The sequence below is a fragment of the Saccopteryx leptura genome, chromosome 1 (assembly GCF_036850995.1).
Source record: "Saccopteryx leptura isolate mSacLep1 chromosome 1, mSacLep1_pri_phased_curated, whole genome shotgun sequence".
In the NCBI taxonomy this organism is placed as follows: domain Eukaryota; kingdom Metazoa; phylum Chordata; class Mammalia; order Chiroptera; family Emballonuridae; genus Saccopteryx; species Saccopteryx leptura.
The window spans coordinates 2,071,175-2,081,109 of record NC_089503.1 but is presented as its reverse complement, the minus strand read 5'-3'; the positions used below and the strand labels follow the sequence as shown (position 1 = coordinate 2,081,109).

General features: G+C 64.3%; 1 long non-coding RNA gene across 1 annotated transcript in view; it reads left to right on the top strand.

Annotated features, from left to right (window-relative positions):
• LOC136400550 (uncharacterized) overlaps positions 1-9,221 on the top strand; it is a 19,950-nt gene extending 10,729 nt beyond the window's left edge. Inside the window, exon 2 of the long non-coding RNA XR_010750334.1 lies at positions 9,098-9,221. This is a non-coding gene — a long non-coding RNA (uncharacterized lncRNA). The remainder of the gene's footprint in view (positions 1-9,097) is intronic.
• The last annotated feature ends 714 nt before the right edge of the window (positions 9,222-9,935 follow it).

Here is a 9,935-nt window from a genome sequence, read left to right as displayed (position 1 = left end):
ACACACACACACACACACACACACACACACACAGGTCCCACTCGGTCGTGCACAGCTCTGCTCCGGGCCCTGCTATCCTACATGCCAGGCGGGGCAAGCTCTGTTGCACCCATGTTCCTAATGAGAAGACTGAAGTCAGGGCTGGGACGTCTGTCCCTTGGTGCCCACATGCCAAGGACATTGTGCCAGGGTGGCTGCCTCCAGGCTGGCTCCCTGGATTGTGTCTGCTCCTGGCCATTGGAGCAGTATTTGCCTTCTCCTGTTGGCAGTCAGTATTTACCGTCCTCACTGTTCTCCAGGCCTAAACAGGCCCTGAGGGGCACGGGATAGGGGTTTTCTGAGGCACAGGGCAGACACCCCCTCCCATTGAGCGGTCCAGTGCCCTGGTGAGGGCCACCCTGGGGAGATGGAGTGAGGCCAGGAACCATGGGCCAGACAAGGCGGCAAAGGACCCCTGGCAGAACTCAGGCTGAGCCCCGCCCAGGGCCTTTGTCCAGCTAGGCTGTGAAGGTGGACAGCTGTGTGCCCACCTGGGAGAGTCTGTCCCTGAACCCAGGCAGGGCCAGGTCCCCGGGGGGCAGGCAGTTTTGCTAGGTGGGTGACCGTCCACACTGGGCCAAGTGGCCAGAGCAGCCATTCATCGATGTGACCAGCAGAGGGCAGCAAAGCCCAACTTTTGCAGCACTGCCCTTGCGCTGCGGGGCAGGCAGGCTGTTCGCTCTGGGGGGTCAGCTGTCCAGCTGCGGACACTCAAGAGGTGCTCTGAGGATGCCCAGGGGGCTGCTGGACCTGCATTCTGGGGGCCTGAGGTGTAGGAAGGAGGCAGGGTGTCGATGTCGCTGCCCCCGCCCCCTAGTCAAACCCCCACCCAGCCTCTCATGGGCTTCCCTGGGGGAGGCGGGGCGGGGGGGGGCACTGCCGGACAAATGTGCTGGGTGTCCAACATCCTGGGATGGTCCCCACTGGGTGCTGATGCCCCAGCCCCCAGAACCAGAGGCCTTGCCTGCCCTTAGAGGTCACTTCCTCCAGCACCCCCACATACGGCTGAGCAAACCCAGGCGGGCGGAGAGCCAGGGACCCGGGACCAGCGGGAGCCTCTGCTGAGGGGCTTCAGGGCCCCGGGAAAACAGGCTGTCACTATGAGGCCAGGAAGTCCCCTGCCCCACTTACAGCGGCCTCGCCCCTCCAGCCAGAGGCGGGGGCTTTGGGAACAGGGACCCCAGGCCCAGGGGGCCTCAGACCGTCATCGGGGTTAACCTGCTCCCATGTCCACCCCCCATCCCTGCCTCTCCACCCTGGGTGGAGAGGTCACTTACAGAAAGAATGTGGGACGGGGTGGGGGTTCCAGGAACTGCGGAGACAGCAAGCAGGGAGGTGGGGTGCCGGCCGCCTCCCTCCCCTGCAGTATTGTTTCTGGCTGTGGGACAGGAACAACCCAGCAGAGGTCCAAAGATGGAGGAGACCCGTGGGGGGGGCCTCCCCGTGGGCCCCCGCGGCCTGGTCAGGCTGTGCTGGTGCAGGCACCGGGCCCCCTCACCCTGGGGTCCTCAGCTCACCTTCCGCTCCAGGTGGCCCGCCAGCCGCACCCTCCTGGACTCGGACGCCCCTCTGTGTCTCCCGCCCAACCCTGCCTTCAGGGGACCCCGTCCCAGACCCGCTGACGGGCCTCTGAGGCTGCCCCGAAAGCTGGGCTTGGGGTTGTGCCCGAGGGTCGACCCCCATCCCTATCCTGTGAGGCGCTGGTCCCACATGCCCGAGGGAGGCTGCTGAACCATCAGACCCTGGGGGCCCACACTCTCCCCCCCCCAGCCTCACTCCCACCCCCTCTCCAGCCCATCTGTGTTTGTGGAAAACAGCCGGACCCCCGCCACCTGCCAGCTTGTGGCCAATCACGCTGTGACCAAAAACGTTTGTTCTTCAAACTCCATCCAGCTTCAGAACGGGGCCCCTTCCAGCCTGGCTGCCCTTGGGGCCCCCCCAACAGACACCCCACACACACACATACCCAAGCCCCGCTGCTGGGAACCTTAGAGATGCCCTTCCTCCCCTCGCTGGGCCGCAGGCTCTGGGCTGTGGGTCTGTGCACGTGCCGAGAGAAATACAGCTGGAGATGGACCCGGGACCTTGGGTGACCCTGTGGCCCTGGCTGTCCCTTTCCTCCCTGTCCCTCTGCGGACCTCTATGTCCATCCACGGGCTCCCTGTCCCTCTCTGTCCCTCCATGGCCTCCCTGTCCCTCCACGGCCTCCCTGTTCCTCTGCGGACCTCCATGTCCATCCACGGGCTCCCTGTCCCTCCATGGCCTCCCTGTCCCTCTCTGTCCCTCTCTGTTCCTCCCTGTCCCTCCTTGTCCATCCATGGCCTCCCTGTCCCTCCACGGCCTCCCTGTCCCTCTCTGTCCCTGTCTGTCCCTCTCTGTTCCTCTCTGTCCCTCTCTGTTCCTCTCTGTCCCTCCCTGTCCATCCACGGCCTCCCTGTCCCTCTCTGTCCCTCTCTGTCCCTCCCTGTCTGTCCACGGCCTCCCTGTCCCTCTCTGTCCCTCTACGGCCTCCCTGTCCCTCTCTGTCCCTCTCTGTTCCTCCCTGTCCCTCCTTGTCCATCCATGGCCTCCCTGTCCCTCCACGGCCTCCCTGTCCCTCTCTGTCCCTCTCTGTCCCTCTCTGTTCCTCTCTGTCCCTCTCTGTTCCTCTCTGTCCCTCCCTGTCCATCCACGGCCTCCCTGTCCCTCTCTGTCCCTCTCTGTCCCTTCCTGTCTGTCCACGGCCTCCCTGTCCCTCTCTGTCCCTCTACGGCCTCCCTGTCCCTCTCTGTTCCTCTCTGTCCCTCCCTGTCCATCCACGGCCTCCCTGTCCATCCCTGTCCCTCTCTGTCCCTCTCTGTCCATCCCAGTCCCTCTCTGTCCCTCCCTGTCCCTCCCTGTCCCTCTCTGTCCCTCTCTGTTCCTCTCTGTCCCTCCCTGTCCATCCACGGCCTCCCTGTCCCTCCCTGTCCCTCCCTGTCCCTCTCTGTCCCTCTCTGTCCATCCCTGTCCCTCCCTGTCCCTCTCTGTCCCTCTCTGTCCCTCCCTGTCTGTCCACGGCCTCCCTGTCCCTCTCTGTCCCTCCACGGCCTCCCTGTCCCTCTCTGTCCCTCTACGGCCTCCCTGTCCCTCCCTGTCCCTCCACGGCCTCCCTGTCCCTCTCTGTCCCTCTCTGTCCCTCCCTGTCTGTCCACGGCCTCCCTGTCCCTCTCTGTCCCTCTACGGCCTCCCTGTCCCTCCCTGTCCCTCCACGGCCTCCCTGTCCCTCTCTGTCCCTCTCTGTCCCTCTCTGTCCCTCCACAGCCTCCCTGTCCCTCCCTGTCCCTCTCTGTCCATCCCTGTCCCTCCCTGTCCCTCTCTGTCCCTCTCTGTCCCTCCCTGTCTGTCCACGGCCTCCCTGTCCCTCCCTGTCCCTCCACGGCCTCCCTGTCCCTCTCTGTCCCTCTCTGTCCCTCCCTGTCCCTCTCTGTCCATCCCTGTCCCTCCCTGTCCCTCCCTGTCCCTCTCTGTCCCTCTCTGTCCATCCCTGTGCCTCCCTGTCCCTCTCTGTCCCTCTCTGTCCCTCCCTGTCCCTCTCTGTCCCTCCATGGCCTCCCTGTCCCTCCTTGTCCATCCACGGCCTCCCTGTCCCTCCCTGTCCCTCCATGTCCCTCCTTGTCCCTCCCTGTCCATCCACGGCCTCCCTGTCCCTCTCTGTCCCTCCATGTCCCTCCTTGTCCCTCCCTGTCCATCCACGGCCTCCCTGTCCCTCCCTGTCCCTCCCTGTCCCTCTCTGTCCCTCCTTGTCCCTCCCTGTCCCTCCACGGCCTCCCTGTCCCTCTCTGTCCCTCCATGGCCTCCCTGTCCCTCTCTGTCCATCCATGGCCTCCCTGTCCCTCTCTGTCCCTCCCTGTCCCTCTCTGTCCCTCCCTGTCCCTCTCTGTCCATCCACGGCCGCCCTGTCCCTCTCTGTCCCTCCCTGTCCTTCCCTGTCCCTCCATGGCCTCCCTGTCCCTCCTTGTCCATCCACGGCCTCCCTGTCCCTCCCTGTCCCTCCACGGCCTCCCTGTCCCTCTCTGTCCCTCTCTGTCCCTCCCTGTCTGTCCACGGCCTCCCTGTCCCTCTCTGTCCCTCTACGGCCTCCCTGTCCCTCCCTGTCCCTCCACGGCCTCCCTGTCCCTCTCTGTCCCTCTCTGTCCCTCTCTGTCCCTCCACGGCCTCCCTGTCCCTCCCTGTCCCTCCATGTCCCTCCTTGTCCCTCCCTGTCCATCCACGGCCTCCCTGTCCCTCTCTGTCCCTCCCTGTCCCTCCTTGTCCCTCCCTGTCCATCCACGGCCTCCCTGTCCCTCTCTGTCCCTCCATGTCCCTCCTTGTCCCTCCCTGTCCATCCACGGCCTCCCTGTCCCTCCCTGTCCCTCCACGGCCTCCCTGTCCCTCTCTGTCCATCCATGTCCCTCTCTGTCCCTCCCTGTCCCTCTCTGTCCATCCACGGCCTCCCTGTCCCTCTCTGTCCCTCCATGTCCCTCCTTGTCCCTCCCTGTCCATCCACGGCCTCCCTGTCCCTCCTTGTCCATCCACGGCCTCCCTGTCCCTCCCTGTCCCTCTCTGTCCCTCCCTGTCCCTCCTTGTCCATCCACGGCCACCCTGTCCCTCCCAGCCCCTCTGCAGACCTCCTTGTCCCTCCGTGGTCTCCGCAACCCTCTGTGACCCTCCATGGCCCTCCCTGACTCCCTTCCTCCCGGGCACCCTTCCGAGGTCTGAAACACAGTCTGTGCGAAGGGCGGCCTCAAGGGCAGGGACGAAGAGAGGGTGCACGACGGGCTCCTTCCTTCAAGGCCTGGAGAGTGGGTTCACCCTGCGGCCTGCTGGGGTGCTCCCTGCCCCGGGCCGGCTGTGGAGCAGGAGGAGACAGAGAGGAGAGGCTCCAGGTCGGAGGAAGAGCTGGCTGGGACACAGGCGAGGGGAGGGCCCGGGCGCCCCACCTCAGCGCCTGCTGCTCCGCCAGAGCTCAGATCAGAGGAGGCAAGCTTGGAGTCTTCCTGGAGGAGGTGCCTCTGCCCCCAACAGGGTATCTTGACCTTGAGAACGGGGTCCGTGTTGAACTGTCGTTGTTCAGGGTACAGACCCGACCCAGGGGTGGCTGTGGCTGCCCTGTGCTCCCTTCCCTGGAACCACATGACAGCTGGTGTCCCCATGGTCTTTCCCCCGGGGCTGGACATGGGTCGGCCCTCCCCCTCCCCCCAAAGAAGAAAAGACCCATGCCCAGCCCTACCTGGACACAAGGGGCTGGTTCCTGCGGGCCCTTCCTCCCCCAGCATGGCCTCAGCGGGTAGGGAGAGTCTCAGAAGCTCGTGCCAGCGTAAGGCCAAGGTGGGGAGGCTGGCGTGGTCTCAGCTCTGGCCCCCGTCAGAAAGGACCCAGTGGAGACCCTCCTGCAGGGCTGCTGCCATGGTAAAGGGCAGTCCCCTATCCGTGGTCCCCGGGTGTGGCCCGTGGGTCCGGAACCAGCTCCCCAGGGGCGGAGGCCCAGGGCGGAGTCACGGAGGGCCCTGACCTGGAATGGATGGAAAGGGGATCAAGTCCCCAGAGAGGTGGGTCAGGGCAGGAGGGTCTCTGTGCAGAGGTCCCCCCACAGGAGAGGGCAGCTCTCTGAACCCCAACCTACCGGCCAAGGACGCCGGGGCAGCGAAAGACTCCCTGCCTGGCCGTCCCCCAGCCCGCACGGGGCAGCGCCCACACATCAGAGCCCTCTCGGTGGCCGCTAACCTGCAGGGGATGCAGGAGATGGAGGGGTCTCCACAGGCCCGGGGTGGGATACTGGTCATCTAGGCTGCATTCCCAGGCGTGCCCAGGTGAGGGGCACGGGCGCCCTCACGTCAGGAACACGCCACAGCGCATGCCAGTGAGCACTAACTCTGTGCAGGAGGACCCCGATCTGCGGACCTCTGCTCACCGGCACGGGGAGACCCCTGAGGTCTCAGGGGCACCGAGGCACAGGGACGTGCTGGCCCGGCCTGGGCGGCCTCCAGGCCTCCTCTGACCCATCCCTCTCTCCCAGTCTGACGGACTGCCGTGTGATCTGTCCAGCACGGACCCCAAGGACCCTCGCGAGGAGGCCCTGTCACCTCCTAGGCCGTGGGGTACCCGGGAACAGCCTCCCCCCTGGCCTGCTAAACCTTCTGTCCCCTGCTAGTGTGGCTCTCTCAGGATGAGGGAGGGGTTCTCCTCCCCCCCCCCTCCTCTTCCTCCTCCTCCACCCCAGGTCTGGTCAGATAGCCCCGGGTTTTATCCTAAGGGTTACATGGATGGACAGCAACCAGGTGCTTTCTGAGACTGTGGCGGCACTTCTAGGGATTGGCCACAAGGTGTCAGGCTCGGGCCAGATTTGAAAGCCTTAGAGCCAAGGTGTGGGCAGAGCGCGACCCAGCCCACCTGTGCAGCCCCTCCCCAGGTCTCTGCCTGTTTGGGGCAGGGGGCAGGGGTCAGGGGTCAGGGGAGGGCGCCCCAACATTCTGCCTCTCGGCAACACATCTGATTTTATTCTGAGACAAACGTAATCCAGTCCCCTCGAAGTCTCAGGTAAATGTCCCAGGTCTAACTTTTTTCGGCCTTGGGCATCCACCCACCTTACCACACCCTCACTGAGGAGGGAGCCCCCAGCCTAACGGGCTGTGGACACAGGATGGGGGCAGTTAAAAGCCTCCGGTCTGGGTGCAAAGATGCAGCGCTCCCTTTGCCCTGACACTGCACGGCAGGGGCCCCTTTGTAAGGAAAAATATAGTTGCTTTGCCCCCCCCCTCACCCACTCATCCCAGCCTTCATCCTAGGGTGCCCCCGATCCAAATGTTGGGGTCTTAAGGCCTTTCGACTTGTGCCACTGTCATTCTAGAAGTGACCACCAGGTGTCAGCATGAGGCCACTTAAGCAGCCAAGTGAGTAAAACTCTGCGATGAGGGACTTCTGAGGGTTTTCCAATTCTCTCACGCACAACGGAGACCCCGCCAGCCCCCCAGCGTGGGATGGTCCTTTTCACAGGCCTCAGATGCTGGGAGCTAATGAGGTGTTCCCTCACCCCAAATTTATCCCTTTTGTGTTCCTTTCATTACCCTGTATCCCCTACAGGCCACGTGTCCCTGCGCACAGTGCTCAAAGTCACAGCCCTCGCCCCCACAGGGCCTCTAGTCCTGCCTCAGTGGTACCACGGCTTAGTCCCTCGTGGGTCCTCCCAAGCCTGCTCCTTCCCTTGCTTAGACACTCTGGGCTGCAAGATTCTGATGGAACAAAATAGCCCCGTGTTGGAGGAAGCCCTTCGGGGGGTGGAGGGGGTAGAGATGGGAATTCAGACCAGGGCGGAGTTCAGATTCGAGACACGCTGCTGGGGTGCAGGAAGGTCCCCGTGTGCAGGAGTTTGATCTGTGGGTGTGACTGGCCGCTCCCCTTCTGCCCCATCAGCTGCTCACCTTCTCCACGTGGGGACACCCCCTTCTGTGGCCCTCCCGGCAACACTCTTGTTTGGCTTGAGGTCATCCCTTCAGCAGTGGGGGCCCTCCCCACGGGAACCTGGCCCCTAGCCCCCTGGTGCCTCTGGGCATCTTGTGACAGACAGCAGGGGACAGCACAGGCTGTGAAGCCTGCAAGCCAGCGTGAGCTGTGAGGCACAGCCAATGTGAGCAAGTGACAGCTGCCCCAGAGGTGGCTTCACCCTGACGCCCCCTGCGTGTCCTGGACCTGACTCAGGGCCCTGAACGCCCCTCACTCCTTCCCACCCCAGAGCCCAGGGAGGAGCCACCCACACACCGCCCTCCTTCCAGGACTCATGTGGACCTGGGGTACCAGCGTCCTGTTAGGCACGCCCCAACCAACTTGAGTTTCTCTGAAGGCTGACTGTCCCCTCCCGCCCCCCGCCCCCCGGAGCCCTGACCTCCCCACTGAACCCCCAATCCCTTCCACTGAGGCAGGAAGTTCGGGTGAGGGCTTACAGGGCAAAGGGAGAGGGGAGACTTCAACCCTGACCTAGGCTGGTGATCTGAGCCAGGTGACCACACGGGGGTGCAGGGGGGCAGGGAGGCTAGGGGACTGGTGCTTCTGTGACCCGTCCCTGTCTTGGCCTCTTAGTGCATTTTTTGTTCAACCTCCTGCTTTCCCTGCAGGCAGGCAGGCTTGGGGGAGAAGACGTTTAAATTCCCAGTGAGATTTAGCCCAATCAGGTGACACTTCTACCTGCCGCCCCCACCACACCCCTCTCCCCACAGCTGGTGAGATCTCCGGGTTCCCCGTGCCTTTATTGAAGGTTCGTTTAGACTCCCGAGTCTGTGAACCCCAGTCCTACCCAGCAGTGCCTGTGAACAGGACGCTGCTGCTCCCCACGGCTGCTGGCCACTTGCCGCGGTACCCTGCGTGCCAAGGGCCACACCTCTGGTGCAGGGGCCTATGGGGGGGGGGAGGGGGTGACCCCGGGAAAGGGAGACAGCTCCCAGAGGAGTCCCTTCCCTCTGGAAGGAGGGCCCACGTGATTGCATTGTGCCGCAGCTGTGTTGGGACCACCCGGAGGATGACTTTTCTGATGAACCTGTCAATTTGCCCCTTCCCCCTTTTGGCCCCTCCCCCATTTTCCCCGTGCCGAGCCCTCCCACATTCCAGGGGGCGGGGTCAGGTGACTGTCAGGTTGTCAGTCTAGCGAAGCCCCGCCCACTCTCCACCCCCCTGCACGTGGTCCCGCCTGCGAGAGCAGGACCGCCTTGCGCTGGTGCCCACGCCCACAAACCCCCTTCTGCAGGGGCAGGGGCGTGCCAGGTCTCCGCCCCACCCCACGCTCCACCCCCACCCCCCTTGCGCCGTGCCCCCCCTCCGGCGCCGGACCGTGCCACAGCCAGCTGCCCCGGAGGCCCCAGCCCCACGGAGTTGGTGCAAAGCTACCCAAATTTGGAGGGGCCGGAGGACAGGCGTGAAGGGGATGAGGAGGTGAGGCGTTAACTCCGACCTCAGCTGGCACGTGGGCAGGTGGCGTGCGCAGTGGCGGCGGCGGAGAGGCCCTCCCACTTCTCCGGGGGCCTCCCTGTTGCCATGCACACTCTCAAACTGCCCTTCGCCATTTCTCCAGCCTCGGCCTCATCCCCTTCCTCTCCCACGGCCACAGTCCCGCTGGAGATTCTGGGCCCCGCAGCCGGAGCACCCCCTGCTTTGGCGGCGGCTGCTAGTATTGTCCCGGCCAGCGGATCATCGACCGGGCAGTTTCGGCAGAGAGCTTGGGGCACCAGCGACTCCCCAGTCCTCTTCGTCCACCGCCCGGGGGCCTCGGGCACCTCGCAGCGACTAGAGCACAGGTAACTGGGGCTCCCCCACCCTCATGCCGCAGGAGGAAGCTCTCGGGGTGTCCGCCGGGTGCGGTGGGGGGACCGAGGAGGCTGCGTGTGCTGGGGGGTGGCTAACGGGACCCCCGTTTCTGCAGGAAGGGGGGGACAGGAAAGACAGGTGGCCAGGGGCCTTTTCTGCTGTAAGGCTGCCCAGAGCCACGGAGGCTTTTGCAAGGAAAATCGGTTTTCCGTCACTGATCCACGGGCAGCATGGGGCGAGGGGGCCGTGTGGGGGGGGTTCTGGGCTGGGCTGCACAGCTGTCGTGGCAAATGTAAAAGGCAGGATTTTTCTGTGTGTGAGAAGTCTCCTCATGCTGCGCCCCCCTCCCCGCCCCGACCCGAGACAAACAGGACACAGTGCAGAGGGGCCGGGGGCCCGAGATGTTGAAGCAGTTTTCTGTTGTTTTTTTTTATACCATTTAAAAAGTCAAATTTCCCCCTGCCATCTCCCACCCCCCAAAAAAAAATCCTCCCTCCCCACAACCACGCGGGAGAGGCCCACCATGTGCCGGGGATGACTGGCGTGGAGAAGCAGTGTCCCCGACCCCCACAGCAGGACCGCCAAGTCCAGCTTCTCCCTGCCTG